General features: G+C 44.4%; 14 non-coding genes across 14 annotated transcripts; all 14 read left to right on the top strand.

The window, feature by feature from the left end:
* The first annotated feature begins 877 nt into the window (after positions 1-877).
* Positions 878-1,075, top strand: LOC141210672 (U2 spliceosomal RNA). The gene has a single exon (XR_012280809.1). It is a non-coding gene; the product is annotated as a U2 spliceosomal RNA (small nuclear RNA).
* Positions 1,076-2,193: 1,118 nt separating this feature from the next.
* LOC141210260 (U2 spliceosomal RNA) lies at positions 2,194-2,384 on the top strand. The gene has a single exon (XR_012280433.1). It is a non-coding gene; the product is annotated as a U2 spliceosomal RNA (small nuclear RNA).
* Positions 2,385-3,505: 1,121 nt separating this feature from the next.
* LOC141209612 (U2 spliceosomal RNA) lies at positions 3,506-3,696 on the top strand. Its single transcript, XR_012279805.1, has one exon. It is a non-coding gene; the product is annotated as a U2 spliceosomal RNA (small nuclear RNA).
* Positions 3,697-4,816: 1,120 nt separating this feature from the next.
* Positions 4,817-5,007, top strand: LOC141209611 (U2 spliceosomal RNA). The gene has a single exon (XR_012279804.1). It is a non-coding gene; the product is annotated as a U2 spliceosomal RNA (small nuclear RNA).
* A 1,115-nt stretch (positions 5,008-6,122) lies between these two features.
* On the top strand, positions 6,123-6,313 carry LOC141209610 (U2 spliceosomal RNA). The gene has a single exon (XR_012279803.1). It is a non-coding gene; the product is annotated as a U2 spliceosomal RNA (small nuclear RNA).
* Positions 6,314-7,433: 1,120 nt separating this feature from the next.
* Positions 7,434-7,624, top strand: LOC141209609 (U2 spliceosomal RNA). The gene has a single exon (XR_012279802.1). It is a non-coding gene; the product is annotated as a U2 spliceosomal RNA (small nuclear RNA).
* Positions 7,625-8,739: 1,115 nt separating this feature from the next.
* LOC141209608 (U2 spliceosomal RNA) lies at positions 8,740-8,930 on the top strand. Its single transcript, XR_012279801.1, has one exon. It is a non-coding gene; the product is annotated as a U2 spliceosomal RNA (small nuclear RNA).
* A 1,120-nt stretch (positions 8,931-10,050) lies between these two features.
* LOC141209607 (U2 spliceosomal RNA) lies at positions 10,051-10,241 on the top strand. Its single transcript, XR_012279800.1, has one exon. It is a non-coding gene; the product is annotated as a U2 spliceosomal RNA (small nuclear RNA).
* Positions 10,242-11,364: 1,123 nt separating this feature from the next.
* On the top strand, positions 11,365-11,555 carry LOC141210057 (U2 spliceosomal RNA). Its single transcript, XR_012280237.1, has one exon. It is a non-coding gene; the product is annotated as a U2 spliceosomal RNA (small nuclear RNA).
* Positions 11,556-12,677: 1,122 nt separating this feature from the next.
* Positions 12,678-12,868, top strand: LOC141210056 (U2 spliceosomal RNA). Its single transcript, XR_012280236.1, has one exon. It is a non-coding gene; the product is annotated as a U2 spliceosomal RNA (small nuclear RNA).
* Positions 12,869-13,990: 1,122 nt separating this feature from the next.
* Positions 13,991-14,181, top strand: LOC141210029 (U2 spliceosomal RNA). Its single transcript, XR_012280210.1, has one exon. It is a non-coding gene; the product is annotated as a U2 spliceosomal RNA (small nuclear RNA).
* Positions 14,182-15,301: 1,120 nt separating this feature from the next.
* LOC141209606 (U2 spliceosomal RNA) lies at positions 15,302-15,492 on the top strand. Its single transcript, XR_012279799.1, has one exon. It is a non-coding gene; the product is annotated as a U2 spliceosomal RNA (small nuclear RNA).
* Positions 15,493-16,612: 1,120 nt separating this feature from the next.
* On the top strand, positions 16,613-16,803 carry LOC141209605 (U2 spliceosomal RNA). Its single transcript, XR_012279798.1, has one exon. It is a non-coding gene; the product is annotated as a U2 spliceosomal RNA (small nuclear RNA).
* A 1,122-nt stretch (positions 16,804-17,925) lies between these two features.
* LOC141209604 (U2 spliceosomal RNA) lies at positions 17,926-18,116 on the top strand. The gene has a single exon (XR_012279797.1). It is a non-coding gene; the product is annotated as a U2 spliceosomal RNA (small nuclear RNA).
* The last annotated feature ends 642 nt before the right edge of the window (positions 18,117-18,758 follow it).

The raw sequence follows: 18,758 nt of genomic DNA, 5'->3' as shown, positions 1-18,758 counted from the left end.
AAGATAATTACCTTTCCTATTTTATGCGTTTTAACACTGGTTTTCTCATGAGAAGGTTTGGTTGGTTTGAAACAGTTTTATCCTTTCCTTATGCTTTTAACCTACCTGAACATTATGAGATTTTAAAGAAAATTATTCTTGATTTTAAATTGAATAAGAAACAGACAGGGGATCTATGTAACAGCAAGACACTACTCAAACAAATTAGTACTGATGTGACGTTGTGTGATATTGAACGTTATGATGATGACAAAACTGTACACATATGGAAAATGATTAAAGCCCCTTATCTTTTTAATGTACAGAAAGACATGTCTTGGAGCTGCGCACACCACTGTCTTCCTTGCCGGGCATTCCAGTACAGAAGAGGTTTTGTGAGGTCTGCCATCTGCCCAAGAGAAGGTTGTCAAGAAGAAGAGACAGTGAAGCATCTTTTATGGACTTGTGCTTTTGCTAAAGAGTTCTGGAGAAGACTAATCCCCCTGCTGGAGAAAATGGTGGACCTCAAGGACTTTAATTTTGCATCAGTGTTATATGGTCTTCTGGAATGCCCAACAATGGACCAAAAAATAATGGCGTGGAAGATAGTGAATTGTGCCAAGATAGCGCTCTGGAATGCTAGAAATATTGCTGTTTTTAAACATGAAATGTTACCAGTAGATGATGTTTTAGCCTTTTGTAAGAGTGAAATGTACATATACTATTTATTGGACAGGAAAAAGAATGTAACGTTGGCAGGCAAATGGCTTTTTAACCTATGGAATATTTGAAGTCTTGTAAAATTTGCTGTGATGGAATTTTTATTTTTCTTTGAAGTCCCGAAAGTGTAATGTGGATGTAATGGTTTTATTTCTGTAATTTGTTAAATTTTAAATAAACGGTTTTTATCCCCATGTGGGGGATAGCCAAATTAAAAAAAAATCTGTTCTTATCAGTTTAATATCTGATACGTCCCCTATCTGGGGACCATATATTAAATGGATTTTTAGAACAGGGAGATAGAAAAAAGAGCTTGCTCTGTCCACTCCACGCATTGACCTGGTATTGCAGTATCTCCAGGACCGGTGCACCCCTTCTTTAATGCAGTTTCTAAAATCAGAAAGAATTGAATTCAATGCTTTTTGTTCATTTTGCTTGTTTGTCGGATTTTGGGATGGACTCTTTGGCTTTGCTTTTCTTCTCCTCATTGGATTTTTCATGTTAAAAGTTGCAGAAGCCAGATGACAAGCTCATTTTGGTTCAACTTCAGCAACTGTGCATTGCATTGCCATGTAATGTAATGTAATGCAATGCTATCTATCTAGCTCTCCCTCTATACTTCCTTTTGGATAAACAGACATATTAGGCAAGCATTTTGGAGCTTTCACCTAAATAACTACAGGTGGTGAGATAAGCTGCACAATATAATTGACCTTTCAGTATATTGTTGCACACACACCATCTATTTAGCAAATGCCCTTGTTATCAACAGCAGCCTTTTAAACTCACCTGAGCTAACAGGTATGTGAGCTGGTTACTCTGCTGCGCTTAAAATTTCTTTTTTGGTTTGCTACAATGCCTTTTCTGAAACGTTGTCTCCCTCTGCTGGAACACTGACTTCTTTCATTTAATGCCTGCAGACTATAAAAGAGAAACCAACCCAAAAAGTTTGGTTGATTAGTCTGTGGCATTCTTTTAAACTGTTGCTTATGGCGGTCTCTGTGAGCTTCTCAGTGACATTCAGCCATCCAGGTATCCCGCCTGCAGTAGACGGAATGTGGCAATGGAACGCTGGCTGCGCGTGTCATAATAGGCTCTGAGCCTTTATATACCTGCGCACAGCAGCAGCCACCTTCAGTCTGCTGCTGGACAGCCAGCAGCAGCAGCAGCAGGAGAGGTAATTAATCAGCAACCCTCCCGCTAAGGGTAGACAGCTGCTCGTTCCACCCCCCCCGCCTTAATTGGTTCTCCTCCCTTCCAACGGTGTTGAGGCGGGTGGGAACAGCCGGGGGTTGAGGGTACTGTGCTAAAAGAGGTGGAGTTATGCAGATCTAAAACGCGTGGATTGCAGCAGCAGCAAGCCGAAAAGTGCAGGCATGTGAGGGATCTAGAGGTTGACAGCATGTCTTCTTAACGGGAGTCCAGGTGGCCATCTCCACAAATGGACTTTTCAGAATCCTTGGGTGGCACCGTAGTCGGAAACCAATTCTGGTTATCGCTTCTCGGCCTTTTGGCTAAGATCAAGTGTAGTATCTGTTCTTATCAGTTTAATATCTGATACGTCCCCTATCTAGGGACCATATATTAAATGGATTTTTAGAACAGGGAGATGGAAAAAGAGCTTGCTCTGTCCACTCCACGCATTGACCTGGTATTGCAGTATCTCCAGGACCGGTGCACCCCTTCTTTAATGCAGTTTCTAAAATCAGAAAGAATTGAATTCAATGCTTTTTGTTCATTTTGCTTGTTTGTCGGATTTTGGGATGGACTCTTTGGCTTTGCTTTTCTTCTCCTCATTGGATTTTTCATGTTAAAAGTTGCAGAAGCCAGATGACAAGCTCATTTTGGTTCAACTTCAGCAACTGTGCATTGCATTGCCATGTAATGTAATGTAATGCAATGCTATCTATCTAGCTCTCCCTCTATACTTCCTTTTGGATAAACAGACATATTAGGCAAGCATTTTGGAGCTTTCACCTAAATAACTACAGGTGGTGAGATAAGCTGCACAATATAATTGACCTTTCAGTATATTGTTGCACACACACCATCTATTTAGCAAATGCCCTTGTTATCAACAGCAGCCTTTTAAACTCACCTGAGCTAACAAGTATGTGAGCTGGTTACTCTGCTGCGCTTAAAATTTCTTTTTTGGTTTGCTACAATGCCTTTTCTGAAACGTTGTCTCCCTCTGCTGGAACACTGACTTCTTTCATTTAATGCCTGCAGACTATAAAAGAGAAACCAACCCAAAAAGTTTGGTTGATTAGTCTGTGGCATTCTTTTAAACTGTTGCTTATGGCGGTCTCTGTGAGCTTCTCAGTGACATTCAGCCATCCAGGTATCCCGCCTGCAGTAGACGGAATGTGGCAATGGAACGCTGGCTGCGCGTGTCATAATAGGCTCTGAGCCTTTATATACCTGCGCACAGCAGCAGCCACCTTCAGTCTGCTGCTGGACAGCCAGCAGCAGCAGCAGCAGGAGAGGTAATTAATCAGCAACCCTCCTGCTAAGGGTAGACAGCTGCTCGTTCCACCACCCCCCCCGCCTTAATTGGTTCTCCTCCCTTCCAACGGTGTTGAGGCGGGTGGGAACAGCCGGGGGTTGAGGGTACTGTGCTAAAAGAGGTGGAGTTATGCAAATCTAAAACGCGTGGATTGCAGCAGCAGCAAGCCGAAAAGTGCAGGCATGTGAGGGATCTAGAGGTTGACAGCATGTCTTCTTAACGGGAGTCCAGGTGGCCATCTCCACAAATGGACTTTTCAGAATCCTTGGGTGGCACCGTAGTCGGAAACCAATTCTGGTTATCGCTTCTCGGCCTTTTGGCTAAGATCAAGTGTAGTATCTGTTCTTATCAGTTTAATATCTGATACGTCCCCTATCTGGGGACCATATATTAAATGGATTTTTAGAACAGGGAGATGGAAAAAGAGCTTGCTCTGTCCACTCCACGCATTGACCTGGTATTGCAGTATCTCCAGGACCGGTGCACCCCTTCTTTAATGCAGTTTCTAAAATCAGAAAGAATTGAATTCAATGCTTTTTGTTCATTTTGCTTGTTTGTCGGATTTTGGGATGGACTCTTTGGCTTTGCTTTTCTTCTCCTCATTGGATTTTTCATGTTAAAAGTTGCAGAAGCCAGATGACAAGCTCATTTTGGTTCAACTTCAGCAACTGTGCATTGCATTGCCATGTAATGTAATGTAATGCAATGCTATCTATCTAGCTCTCCCTCTATACTTCCTTTTGGATAAACAGGCATATTAGGCAAGCATTTTGGAGCTTTCACCTAAATAACTACAGGTGGTGAGATAAGCTGCACAATATAATTGACCTTTCAGTATATTGTTGCACACACACCATCTATTTAGCAAATGCCCTTGTTATCAACAGCAGCCTTTTAAACTCACCTGAGCTAACAGGTATGTGAGCTGGTTACTCTGCTGCGCTTAAAATTTCTTTTTTGGTTTGCTACAATGCCTTTTCTGAAACGTTGTCTCCCTCTGCTGGAACACTGACTTCTTTCATTTAATGCCTGCAGACTATAAAAGAGAAACCAACCCAAAAAGTTTGGTTGATTAGTCTGTGGCATTCTTTTAAACTGTTGCTTATGGCGGTCTCTGTGAGCTTCTCAGTGACATTCAGCCATCCAGGTATCCCGCCTGCAGTAGACGGAATGTGGCAATGGAACGCTGGCTGCGCGTGTCATAATAGGCTCTGAGCCTTTATATACCTGCGCACAGCAGCAGCCACCTTCAGTCTGCTGCTGGACAGCCAGCAGCAGCAGCAGCAGGAGAGGTAATTAATCAGCAACCCTCCTGCTAAGGGTAGACAGCTGCTCGTTCCACCCCCCCCCCGCCTTAATTGGTTCTCCTCCCTTCCAACGGTGTTGAGGCGGGTGGGAACAGCCGGGGGTTGAGGGTACTGTGCTAAAAGAGGTGGAGTTATGCAGATCTAAAACGCGTGGATTGCAGCAGCAGCAAGCCGAAAAGTGCAGGCATGTGAGGGATCTAGAGGTTGACAGCATGTCTTCTTAACGGGAGTCCAGGTGGCCATCTCCACAAATGGACTTTTCAGAATCCTTGGGTGGCACCGTAGTCGGAAACCAATTCTGGTTATCGCTTCTCGGCCTTTTGGCTAAGATCAAGTGTAGTATCTGTTCTTATCAGTTTAATATCTGATACGTCCCCTATCTGGGGACCATATATTAAATGGATTTTTAGAACAGGGAGATGGAAAAAGAGCTTGCTCTGTCCACTCCACGCATTGACCTGGTATTGCAGTATCTCCAGGACCGGTGCACCCCTTCTTTAATGCAGTTTCTAAAATCAGAAAGAATTGAATTCAATGCTTTTTGTTCATTTTGCTTGTTTGTCGGATTTTGGGATGGACTCTTTGGCTTTGCTTTTCTTCTCCTCATTGGATTTTTCATGTTAAAAGTTGCAGAAGCCAGATGACAAGCTCATTTTGGTTCAACTTCAGCAACTGTGCATTGCATTGCCATGTAATGTAATGTAATGCAATGCTATCTATCTAGCTCTCCCTCTATACTTCCTTTTGGATAAACAGACATATTAGGCAAGCATTTTGGAGCTTTCACCTAAATAACTACAGGTGGTGAGATAAGCTGCACAATATAATTGACCTTTCAGTATATTGTTGCACACACACCATCTATTTAGCAAATGCCCTTGTTATCAACAGCAGCCTTTTAAACTCACCTGAGCTAACAGGTATGTGAGCTGGTTACTCTGCTGCGCTTAAAATTTCTTTTTTGGTTTGCTACAATGCCTTTTCTGAAACGTTGTCTCCCTCTGCTGGAACACTGACTTCTTTCATTTAATGCCTGCAGACTATAAAAGAGAAACCAACCCAAAAAGTTTGGTTGATTAGTCTGTGGCATTCTTTTAAACTGTTGCTTATGGCGGTCTCTGTGAGCTTCTCAGTGACATTCAGCCATCCAGGTATTCCGCCTGCAGTAGACGGAATGTGGCAATGGAACGCTGGCTGCGCGTGTCATAATAGGCTCTGAGCCTTTATATACCTGCGCACAGCAGCAGCCACCTTCAGTCTGCTGCTGGACAGCCAGCAGCAGCAGGAGAGGTAATTAATCAGCAACCCTCCTGCTAAGGGTAGACAGCTGCTCGTTCCACCCCCCCCCCCGCCTTAATTGGTTCTCCTCCCTTCCAACGGTGTTGAGGCGGGTGGGAACAGCCGGGGGTTGAGGGTACTGTGCTAAAAGAGGTGGAGTTATGCAGATCTAAAACGCGTGGATTGCAGCAGCAGCAAGCCGAAAAGTGCAGGCATGTGAGGGATCTAGAGGTTGACAGCATGTCTTCTTAACGGGAGTCCAGGTGGCCATCTCCACAAATGGACTTTTCAGAATCCTTGGGTGGCACCGTAGTCGGAAACCAATTCTGGTTATCGCTTCTCGGCCTTTTGGCTAAGATCAAGTGTAGTATCTGTTCTTATCAGTTTAATATCTGATACGTCCCCTATCTGGGGACCATATATTAAATGGATTTTTAGAACAGGGAGATGGAAAAAGAGCTTGCTCTGTCCACTCCACGCATTGACCTGGTATTGCAGTATCTCCAGGACCGGTGCACCCCTTCTTTAATGCAGTTTCTAAAATCAGAAAGAATTGAATTCAATGCTTTTTGTTCATTTTGCTTGTTTGTCGGATTTTGGGATGGACTCTTTGGCTTTGCTTTTCTTCTCCTCATTGGATTTTTCATGTTAAAAGTTGCAGAAGCCAGATGACAAGCTCATTTTGGTTCAACTTCAGCAACTGTGCATTGCATTGCCATGTAATGTAATGTAATGCAATGCTATCTATCTAGCTCTCCCTCTATACTTCCTTTTGGATAAACAGACATATTAGGCAAGCATTTTGGAGCTTTCACCTAAATAACTACAGGTGGTGAGATAAGCTGCACAATATAATTGACCTTTCAGTATATTGTTGCACACACACCATCTATTTAGCAAATGCCCTTGTTATCAACAGCAGCCTTTTAAACTCACCTGAGCTAACAGGTATGTGAGCTGGTTACTCTGCTGCGCTTAAAATTTCTTTTTTGGTTTGCTACAATGCCTTTTCTGAAACGTTGTCTCCCTCTGCTGGAACACTGACTTCTTTCATTTAATGCCTGCAGACTATAAAAGAGAAACCAACCCAAAAAGTTTGGTTGATTAGTCTGTGGCATTCTTTTAAACTGTTGCTTATGGCGGTCTCTGTGAGCTTCTCAGTGACATTCAGCCATCCAGGTATCCCGCCTGCAGTAGACGGAATGTGGCAATGGAACGCTGGCTGCGCGTGTCATAATAGGCTCTGAGCCTTTATATACCTGCGCACAGCAGCAGCCACCTTCAGTCTGCTGCTGGACAGCCAGCAGCAGCAGCAGCAGGAGAGGTAATTAATCAGCAACCCTCCTGCTAAGGGTAGACAGCTGCTCGTTCCACCCCCCCCCCGCCTTAATTGGTTCTCCTCCCTTCCAACGGTGTTGAGGCGGGTGGGAACAGCCGGGGGTTGAGGGTACTGTGCTAAAAGAGGTGGAGTTATGCAGATCTAAAACGCGTGGATTGCAGCAGCAGCAAGCCGAAAAGTGCAGGCATGTGAGGGATCTAGAGGTTGACAGCATGTCTTCTTAACGGGAGTCCAGGTGGCCATCTCCACAAATGGACTTTTCAGAATCCTTGGGTGGCACCGTAGTCGGAAACCAATTCTGGTTATCGCTTCTCGGCCTTTTGGCTAAGATCAAGTGTAGTATCTGTTCTTATCAGTTTAATATCTGATACGTCCCCTATCTGGGGACCATATATTAAATGGATTTTTAGAACAGGGAGATGGAAAAAGAGCTTGCTCTGTCCACTCCACGCATTGACCTGGTATTGCAGTATCTCCAGGACCGGTGCACCCCTTCTTTAATGCAGTTTCTAAAATCAGAAAGAATTGAATTCAATGCTTTTTGTTCATTTTGCTTGTTTGTCGGATTTTGGGATGGACTCTTTGGCTTTGCTTTTCTTCTCCTCATTGGATTTTTCATGTTAAAAGTTGCAGAAGCCAGATGACAAGCTCATTTTGGTTCAACTTCAGCAACTGTGCATTGCATTGCCATGTAATGTAATGTAATGCAATGCTATCTATCTAGCTCTCCCTCTATACTTCCTTTTGGATAAACAGACATATTAGGCAAGCATTTTGGAGCTTTCACCTAAATAACTACAGGTGGTGAGAAAAGCTGCACAATATAATTGACCTTTCAGTATATTGTTGCACACACACCATCTATTTAGCAAATGCCCTTGTTATCAACAGCAGCCTTTTAAACTCACCTGAGCTAACAGGTATGTGAGCTGGTTACTCTGCTGCGCTTAAAATTTCTTTTTTGGTTTGCTACAATGCCTTTTCTGAAACGTTGTCTCCCTCTGCTGGAACACTGACTTCTTTCATTTAATGCCTGCAGACTATAAAAGAGAAACCAACCCAAAAAGTTTGGTTGATTAGTCTGTGGCATTCTTTTAAACTGTTGCTTATGGCGGTCTCTGTGAGCTTCTCAGTGACATTCAGCCATCCAGGTATTCCGCCTGCAGTAGACGGAATGTGGCAATGGAACGCTGGCTGCGCGTGTCATAATAGGCTCTGAGCCTTTATATACCTGCGCACAGCAGCAGCCACCTTCAGTCTGCTGCTGGACAGCCAGCAGCAGCAGGAGAGGTAATTAATCAGCAACCCTCCTGCTAAGGGTAGACAGCTGCTCGTTCCACCCCCCCCCCCGCCTTAATTGGTTCTCCTCCCTTCCAACGGTGTTGAGGCGGGTGGGAACAGCCGGGGGTTGAGGGTACTGTGCTAAAAGAGGTGGAGTTATGCAGATCTAAAACGCGTGGATTGCAGCAGCAGCAAGCCGAAAAGTGCAGGCATGTGAGGGATCTAGAGGTTGACAGCATGTCTTCTTAACGGGAGTCCAGGTGGCCATCTCCACAAATGGACTTTTCAGAATCCTTGGGTGGCACCGTAGTCGGAAACCAATTCTGGTTATCGCTTCTCGGCCTTTTGGCTAAGATCAAGTGTAGTATCTGTTCTTATCAGTTTAATATCTGATACGTCCCCTATCTGGGGACCATATATTAAATGGATTTTTAGAACAGGGAGATGGAAAAAGAGCTTGCTCTGTCCACTCCACGCATTGACCTGGTATTGCAGTATCTCCAGGACCGGTGCACCCCTTCTTTAATGCAGTTTCTAAAATCAGAAAGAATTGAATTCAATGCTTTTTGTTCATTTTGCTTGTTTGTCGGATTTTGGGATGGACTCTTTGGCTTTGCTTTTCTTCTCCTCATTGGATTTTTCATGTTAAAAGTTGCAGAAGCCAGATGACAAGCTCATTTTGGTTCAACTTCAGCAACTGTGCATTGCATTGCCATGTAATGTAATGTAATGCAATGCTATCTATCTAGCTCTCCCTCTATACTTCCTTTTGGATAAACAGACATATTAGGCAAGCATTTTGGAGCTTTCACCTAAATAACTACAGGTGGTGAGATAAGCTGCACAATATAATTGACCTTTCAGTATATTGTTGCACACACACCATCTATTTAGCAAATGCCCTTGTTATCAACAGCAGCCTTTTAAACTCACCTGAGCTAACAGGTATGTGAGCTGGTTACTCTGCTGCGCTTAAAATTTCTTTTTTGGTTTGCTACAATGCCTTTTCTGAAACGTTGTCTCCCTCTGCTGGAACACTGACTTCTTTCATTTAATGCCTGCAGACTATAAAAGAGAAACCAACCCAAAAAGTTTGGTTGATTAGTCTGTGGCATTCTTTTAAACTGTTGCTTATGGCGGTCTCTGTGAGCTTCTCAGTGACATTCAGCCATCCAGGTATCCCGCCTGCAGTAGACGGAATGTGGCAATGGAACGCTGGCTGCGCGTGTCATAATAGGCTCTGAGCCTTTATATACCTGCGCACAGCAGCAGCCACCTTCAGTCTGCTGCTGGACAGCCAGCAGCAGCAGCAGCAGGAGAGGTAATTAATCAGCAACCCTCCTGCTAAGGGTAGACAGCTGCTCGTTCCACCACCCCCCCGCCTTAATTGGTTCTCCTCCCTTCCAACGGTGTTGAGGCGGGTGGGAACAGCCGGGGGTTGAGGGTACTGTGCTAAAAGAGGTGGAGTTATGCAGATCTAAAACGCGTGGATTGCAGCAGCAGCAAGCCGAAAAGTGCAGGCATGTGAGGGATCTAGAGGTTGACAGCATGTCTTCTTAACGGGAGTCCAGGTGGCCATCTCCACAAATGGACTTTTCAGAATCCTTGGGTGGCACCGTAGTCGGAAACCAATTCTGGTTATCGCTTCTCGGCCTTTTGGCTAAGATCAAGTGTAGTATCTGTTCTTATCAGTTTAATATCTGATACGTCCCCTATCTGGGGACCATATATTAAATGGATTTTTAGAACAGGGAGATGGAAAAAGAGCTTGCTCTGTCCACTCCACGCATTGACCTGGTATTGCAGTATCTCCAGGACCGGTGCACCCCTTCTTTAATGCAGTTTCTAAAATCAGAAAGAATTGAATTCAATGCTTTTTGTTCATTTTGCTTGTTTGTCGGATTTTGGGATGGACTCTTTGGCTTTGCTTTTCTTCTCCTCATTGGATTTTTCATGTTAAAAGTTGCAGAAGCCAGATGACAAGCTCATTTTGGTTCAACTTCAGCAACTGTGCATTGCATTGCCATGTAATGTAATGTAATGCAATGCTATCTATCTAGCTCTCCCTCTATACTTCCTTTTGGATAAACAGACATATTAGGCAAGCATTTTGGAGCTTTCACCTAAATAACTACAGGTGGTGAGATAAGCTGCACAATATAATTGACCTTTCAGTATATTGTTGCACACACACCATCTATTTAGCAAATGCCCTTGTTATCAACAGCAGCCTTTTAAACTCACCTGAGCTAACAGGTATGTGAGCTGGTTACTCTGCTGCGCTTAAAATTTCTTTTTTGGTTTGCTACAATGCCTTTTCTGAAACGTTGTCTCCCTCTGCTGGAACACTGACTTCTTTCATTTAATGCCTGCAGACTATAAAAGAGAAACCAACCCAAAAAGTTTGGTTGATTAGTCTGTGGCATTCTTTTAAACTGTTGCTTATGGCGGTCTCTGTGAGCTTCTCAGTGACATTCAGCCATCCAGGTATCCCGCCTGCAGTAGACGGAATGTGGCAATGGAACGCTGGCTGCGCGTGTCATAATAGGCTCTGAGCCTTTATATACCTGCGCACAGCAGCAGCCACCTTCAGTCTGCTGCTGGACAGCCAGCAGCAGCAGCAGCAGGAGAGGTAATTAATCAGCAACCCTCCTGCTAAGGGTAGACAGCTGCTCGTTCCACCCCCCCCCCCCCGCCTTAATTGGTTCTCCTCCCTTCCAACGGTGTTGAGGCGGGTGGGAACAGCCGGGGGTTGAGGGTACTGTGCTAAAAGAGGTGGAGTTATGCAGATCTAAAACGCGTGGATTGCAGCAGCAGCAAGCCGAAAAGTGCAGGCATGTGAGGGATCTAGAGGTTGACAGCATGTCTTCTTAACGGGAGTCCATGTGGCCATCTCCACAAATGGACTTTTCAGAATCCTTGGGTGGCACCGTAGTCGGAAACCAATTCTGGTTATCGCATCTCGGCCTTTTGGCTAAGATCAAGTGTAGTATCTGTTCTTATCAGTTTAATATCTGATACGTCCCCTATCTGGGGACCATATATTAAATGGATTTTTAGAACAGGGAGATGGAAAAAGAGCTTGCTCTGTCCACTCCACGCATTGACCTGGTATTGCAGTATCTCCAGGACCGGTGCACCCCTTCTTTAATGCAGTTTCTAAAATCAGAAAGAATTGAATTCAATGCTTTTTGTTCATTTTGCTTGTTTGTCGGATTTTGGGATGGACTCTTTGGCTTTGCTTTTCTTCTCCTCATTGGATTTTTCATGTTAAAAGTTGCAGAAGCCAGATGACAAGCTCATTTTGGTTCAACTTCAGCAACTGTGCATTGCATTGCCATGTAATGTAATGTAATGCAATGCTATCTATCTAGCTCTCCCTCTATACTTCCTTTTGGATAAACAGACATATTAGGCAAGCATTTTGGAGCTTTCACCTAAATAACTACAGGTGGTGAGATAAGCTGCACAATATAATTGACCTTTCAGTATATTGTTGCACACACACCATCTATTTAGCAAATGCCCTTGTTATCAACAGCAGCCTTTTAAACTCACCTGAGCTAACAGGTATGTGAGCTGGTTACTCTGCTGCGCTTAAAATTTCTTTTTTGGTTTGCTACAATGCCTTTTCTGAAACGTTGTCTCCCTCTGCTGGAACACTGACTTCTTTCATTTAATGCCTGCAGACTATAAAAGAGAAACCAACCCAAAAAGTTTGGTTGATTAGTCTGTGGCATTCTTTTAAACTGTTGCTTATGGCGGTCTCTGTGAGCTTCTCAGTGACATTCAGCCATCCAGGTATCCCGCCTGCAGTAGACGGAATGTGGCAATGGAACGCTGGCTGCGCGTGTCATAATAGGCTCTGAGCCTTTATATACCTGCGCACAGCAGCAGCCACCTTCAGTCTGCTGCTGGACAGCCAGCAGCAGCAGCAGCAGGAGAGGTAATTAATCAGCAACCCTCCTGCTAAGGGTAGACAGCTGCTCGTTCCACCCCCCCCCCCCGCCTTAATTGGTTCTCCTCCCTTCCAACGGTGTTGAGGCGGGTGGGAACAGCCGGGGGTTGAGGGTACTGTGCTAAAAGAGGTGGAGTTATGCAGATCTAAAACGCGTGGATTGCAGCAGCAGCAAGCCGAAAAGTGCAGGCATGTGAGGGATCTAGAGGTTGACAGCATGTCTTCTTAACGGGAGTCCATGTGGCCATCTCCACAAATGGACTTTTCAGAATCCTTGGGTGGCACCGTAGTCGGAAACCAATTCTGGTTATCGCATCTCGGCCTTTTGGCTAAGATCAAGTGTAGTATCTGTTCTTATCAGTTTAATATCTGATACGTCCCCTATCTGGGGACCATATATTAAATGGATTTTTAGAACAGGGAGATGGAAAAAGAGCTTGCTCTGTCCACTCCACGCATTGACCTGGTATTGCAGTATCTCCAGGACCGGTGCACCCCTTCTTTAATGCAGTTTCTAAAATCAGAAAGAATTGAATTCAATGCTTTTTGTTCATTTTGCTTGTTTGTCGGATTTTGGGATGGACTCTTTGGCTTTGCTTTTCTTCTCCTCATTGGATTTTTCATGTTAAAAGTTGCAGAAGCCAGATGACAAGCTCATTTTGGTTCAACTTCAGCAACTGTGCATTGCATTGCCATGTAATGTAATGTAATGCAATGCTATCTATCTAGCTCTCCCTCTATACTTCCTTTTGGATAAACAGACATATTAGGCAAGCATTTTGGAGCTTTCACCTAAATAACTACAGGTGGTGAGATAAGCTGCACAATATAATTGACCTTTCAGTATATTGTTGCACACACACCATCTATTTAGCAAATGCCCTTGTTATCAACAGCAGCCTTTTAAACTCACCTGAGCTAACAGGTATGTGAGCTGGTTACTCTGCTGCGCTTAAAATTTCTTTTTTGGTTTGCTACAATGCCTTTTCTGAAACGTTATCTCCCTCTGCTGGAACACTGACTTCTTTCATTTAATGCCTGCAGACTATAAAAGAGAAACCAACCCAAAAAGTTTGGTTGATTAGTCTGTGGCATTCTTTTAAACTGTTGCTTATGGCGGTCTCTGTGAGCTTCTCAGTGACATTCAGCCATCCAGATATCCCGCCTGCAGTAGACGGAATGTGGCAATGGAACGCTGGCTGCGCGTGTCATAATAGGCTCTGAGCCTTTATATACCTGCGCACAGCAGCAGCCACCTTCAGTCTGCTGCTGGACAGCCAGCAGCAGCAGCAGCAGGAGAGGTAATTAATCAGCAACCCTCCTGCTAAGGGTAGACAGCTGCTCGTTCCACCCCCCCCCCCCGCCTTAATTGGTTCTCCTCCCTTCCAACGGTGTTGAGGCGGGTGGGAACAGCCGGGGGTTGAGGGTACTGTGCTAAAAGAGGTGGAGTTATGCAGATCTAAAATGCGTGGATTGCAGCAGCAGCAAGCCGAAAAGTGCAGGCATGTGAGGGATCTAGAGGTTGACAGCATGTCTTCTTAACGGGAGTCCAGGTGGCCATCTCCACAAATGGACTTTTCAGAATCCTTGGGTGGCACCGTAGTCGGAAACCAATTCTGGTTATCGCCTCTCGGCCTTTTGGCTAAGATCAAGTGTAGTATCTGTTCTTATCAGTTTAATATCTGATACGTCCCCTATCTGGGGACCATATATTAAATGGATTTTTAGAACAGGGAGATGGAAAAAGAGCTTGCTCTGTCCACTCCACGCATTGACCTGGTATTGCAGTATCTCCAGGACCGGTGCACCCCTTCTTTAATGCAGTTTCTAAAATCAGAAAGAATTGAATTCAATGCTTTTTGTTCATTTTGCTTGTTTGTCGGATTTTGGGATGGACTCTTTGGCTTTGCTTTTCTTCTCCTCATTGGATTTTTCATGTTAAAAGTTGCAGAAGCCAGATGACAAGCTCATTTTGGTTCAACTTCAGCAACTGTGCATTGCATTGCCATGTAATGTAATGTAATGCAATGCTATCTATCTAGCTCTCCCTCTATACTTCCTTTTGGATAAACAGACATATTAGGCAAGCATTTTGGAGCTTTCACCTAAATAACTACAGGTGGTGAGATAAGCTGCACAATATAATTGACCTTTCAGTATATTGTTGCACACACACCATCTATTTAGCAAATGCCCTTGTTATCAACAGCAGCCTTTTAAACTCACCTGAGCTAACAGGTATGTGAGCTGGTTACTCTGCTGCGCTTAAAATTTCTTTTTTGGTTTGCTACAATGCCTTTTCTGAAACGTTGTCTCCCTCTGCTGGAACACTGACTTCTTTCATTTAATGCCTGCAGAATATAAAAGAGAAACCAACCCAAAAAGTTTGGTTGATTAGTCTGTGGCATTCTTTTAAACTGTTGCTTATGGCGGTCTCTGTGAGCTTCTCAGTGACATTCAGCCATCCAGGTATCCCGCCTGCAGTAGACGGAATGTGGCAATGGAACGCTGGCTGCGCGTGTCATAATAGGCTCTGAGCCTTTATATACCTGCGCACAGCAGCAGCCACCTTCAGTCTGCTGCTGGACAGCCAGCAGCAGCAGCAGCAGGAGAGGTAATTAATCAGCAACCCTCCTGCTAAGGGTAGACAGCTGCTCGTTCCACCCCCCCCCCGCCTTAATTGGTTCTCCTCCCTTCCAACGGTGTTGAGGCCGGTGGGAACAGCCGGGGGTTGAGGGTACTGTGCTAAAAGAGGTGGAGTTATGCAGATCTAAAACGCGTGGATTGCAGCAGCAGCAAGCCGAAAAGTGCAGGCATGTGAGGGATCTAGAGGTTGACAGCATGTCTTCTTAACGGGAGTCCAGGTGGCCATCTCCACAAATGGACTTTTCAGAATCCTTGGGTGGCACCGTAGTCGGAAACCAATTCTGGTTATCGCTTCTCGGCCTTTTGGCTAAGATCAAGTGTAGTATCTGTTCTTATCAGTTTAATATCTGATACGTCCCCTATCTGGGGACCATATATTAAATGGATTTTTAGAACAGGGAGATGGAAAAAGAGCTTGCTCTGTCCACTCCACGCATTGACCTGGTATTGCAGTATCTCCAGGACCGGTGCACCCCTTCTTTAATGCAGTTTCTAAAATCAGAAAGAATTGAATTCAATGCTTTTTGTTCATTTTGCTTGTTTGTCGGATTTTGGGATGGACTCTTTGGCTTTGCTTTTCTTCTCCTCATTGGATTTTTCATGTTAAAAGTTGCAGAAGCCAGATGACAAGCTCATTTTGGTTCAACTTCAGCAACTGTGCATTGCATTGCCATGTAATGTAATGTAATGCAATGCTATCTATCTAGCTCTCCCTCTATACTTCCTTTTGGATAAACAGACATATTAGGCAAGCATTTTGGAGCTTTCACCTAAATAACTACAGGTGGTGAGATAAGCTGCACAATATAATTGACCTTTCAGTATATTGTTGCACACACACCATCTATTTAGCAAATGCCCTTGTTATCAACAGCAGCCTTTTAAACTCACCTGAGCTAAGAGGTATGTGAGCTGGTTACTCTGCTGCGCTTAAAATTTCTTTTTTGGTTTGCTACAATGCCTTTTCTGAAACGTTGTCTCCCTCTGCTGGAACACTGACTTCTTTCATTTAATGCCTGCAGACTATAAAAGAGAAACCAACCCAAAAAGTTTGGTTGATTAGTCTGTGGCATTCTTTTAAACTGTTGCTTATGGCGGTCTCTGTGAGCTTCTCAGTGACATTCAGCCATCCAGGTATCCCGCCTGCAGTAGACGGAATGTGGCAATGGAACGCTGGCTGCGCGTGTCATAATAGGCTCTGAGCCTTTATATACCTGCGCACAGCAGCAGCCACCTTCAGTCTGCTGCTGGACAGCCAGCAGCAGCAGCAGCAGGAGAGGTAATTAATCAGCAACCCTCCTGCTAAGGGTAGACAGCTGCTCGTTCCACCCCCCCCCCGCCTTAATTGGTTCTCCTCCCTTCCAACGGTGTTGAGGCGGGTGGGAACAGCCGGGGGTTGAGGGTACTGTGCTAAAAGAGGTGGAGTTATGCAGATCTAAAACGCGTGGATTGCAGCAGCAGCAAGCCGAAAAGTGCAGGCATGTGAGGGATCTAGAGGTTGACAGCATGTCTTCTTAACGGGAGTCCAGGTGGCCATCTCCACAAATGGACTTTTCAGAATCCTTGGGTGGCACCGTAGTCGGAAACCAATTCTGGTTATCGCTTCTCGGCCTTTTGGCTAAGATCAAGTGTAGTATCTGTTCTTATCAGTTTAATATCTGATACGTCCCCTATCTGGGGACCATATATTAAATGGATTTTTAGAACAGGGAGATGGAAAAAGAGCTTGCTCTGTCCACTCCACGCATTGACCTGGTATTGCAGTATCTCCAGGACCGGTGCACCCCTTCTTTAATGCAGTTTCTAAAATCAGAAAGAATTGAATTCAATGCTTTTTGTTCATTTTGCTTGTTTGTCGGATTTTGGGATGGACTCTTTGGCTTTGCTTTTCTTCTCCTCATTGGATTTTTCATGTTAAAAGTTGCAGAAGCCAGATGACAAGCTCATTTTGGTTCAACTTCAGCAACTGTGCATTGCATTGCCATGTAATGTAATGTAATGCAATGCTATCTATCTAGCTCTCCCTCTATACTTCCTTTTGGATAAACAGACATATTAGGCAAGCATTTTGGAGCTTTCACCTAAATAACTACAGGTGGTGAGATAAGCTGCACAATATAATTGACCTTTCAGTATATTGTTGCACACACACCATCTATTTAGCAAATGCCCTTGTTATCAACAGCAGCCTTTTAAACTCACCTGAGCTAACAGGTATGTGAGCTGGTTACTCTGCTGCGCTTAAAATTTCTTTTTTGGTTTGCTACAATGCCTTTTCTGAAACGTTGTCTCCCTCTGCTGGAACACTGACTTCTTTCATTTAATGCCTGCAGAATATAAAAGAGAAACCAACCCAAAAAGTTTGGTTGATTAGTCTGTGGCATTCTTTTAAACTGTTGCTTATGGCGGTCTCTGTGAGCTTCTCAGTGACATTCAGCCATCCAGGTATCCCGCCTGCAGTAGACGGAATGTGGCAATGGAACGCTGGCTGCGCGTGTCATAATAGGCTCTGAGCCTTTATATACCTGCGCACAGCAGCAGCCACCTTCAGTCTGCTGCTGGACAGCCAGCAGCAGCAGCAGCAGGAGAGGTAATTAATCAGCAACCCTCCTGCTAAGGGTAGACAGCTGCTCGTTCCACCCCCCCCCCCCGCCTTAATTGGTTCTCCTCCCTTCCAACGGTGTTGAGGCGGGTGGGAACAGCCGGGGGTTGAGGGTACTGTGCTAAAAGAGGTGGAGTTATGCAGATCTAAAACGCGTGGATTGCAGCAGCAGCAAGCCGAAAAGTGCAGGCATGTGAGGGATCTAGAGGTTGACAGCATGTCTTCTTAACGGGAGTCCAGGTGGCCATCTCCACAAATGGACTTTTCAGAATCCTTGGGTGGCACCGTAGTCGGAAACCAATTCTGGTTATCGCTTCTCGGCCTTTTGGCTAAGATCAAGTGTAGTATCTGTTCTTATCAGTTTAATATCTGATACGTCCCCTATCTGGGGACCATATATTAAATGGATTTTTAGAACAGGGAGATGGAAAAAGAGCTTGCTCTGTCCACTCCACGCATTGACCTGGTATTGCAGTATCTCCAGGACCGGTGCACCCCTTCTTTAATGCAGTTTCTAAAATCAGAAAGAATTGAATTCAATGCTTTTTGTTCATTTTGCTTGTTTGTCGGATTTTGGGATGGACTCTTTGGCTTTGCTTTTCTTCTCCTCATTGGATTTTTCATGTTAAAAGTTGCAGAAGCCAGATGACAAGCTCATTTTGGTTCAACTTCAGCAACTGTGCATTGCATTGCCATGTAATGTAATGTAATGCAATGCTATCTATCTAGCTCTCCCTCTATACTTCCTTTTGGATAAACAGACATATTAGGCAAGCATTTTGGAGCTTTCACCTAAATAACTACAGGTGGTGAGATAAGCTGCACAATATAATTGACCTTTCAGTATATTGTTGCACACACACCATCTATTTAGCAAATGCCCTTGTTATCAACAGCAGCCTTTTAAACTCACCTGAGCTAACAGGTATGTGAGCTGGTTACTCTGCTGCGCTTAAAATTTCTTTTTTGGTTTGCTACAATGCCTTTTCTGAAACGTTGTCTCCCTCTGCTGGAACACTGACTTCTTTCATTTAATGCCTGCAGAATATAAAAGAGAAACCAACCCAAAAAGTTTGGTTGATTAGTCTGTGGCATTCTTTTAAACTGTTGCTTATGGCGGTCTCTGTGAGCTTCTCAGTGAC

Source organism: Phyllobates terribilis, unplaced genomic scaffold, assembly GCF_046119375.1.
Source record: "Phyllobates terribilis strain yellow unplaced genomic scaffold, ASM4611937v1 Scaffold_169__1_contigs__length_4117513, whole genome shotgun sequence".
Classification (NCBI taxonomy): Eukaryota; Metazoa; Chordata; class Amphibia; order Anura; family Dendrobatidae; genus Phyllobates; species Phyllobates terribilis.
This window is presented reverse-complemented; position numbering and strand designations above follow the sequence as displayed.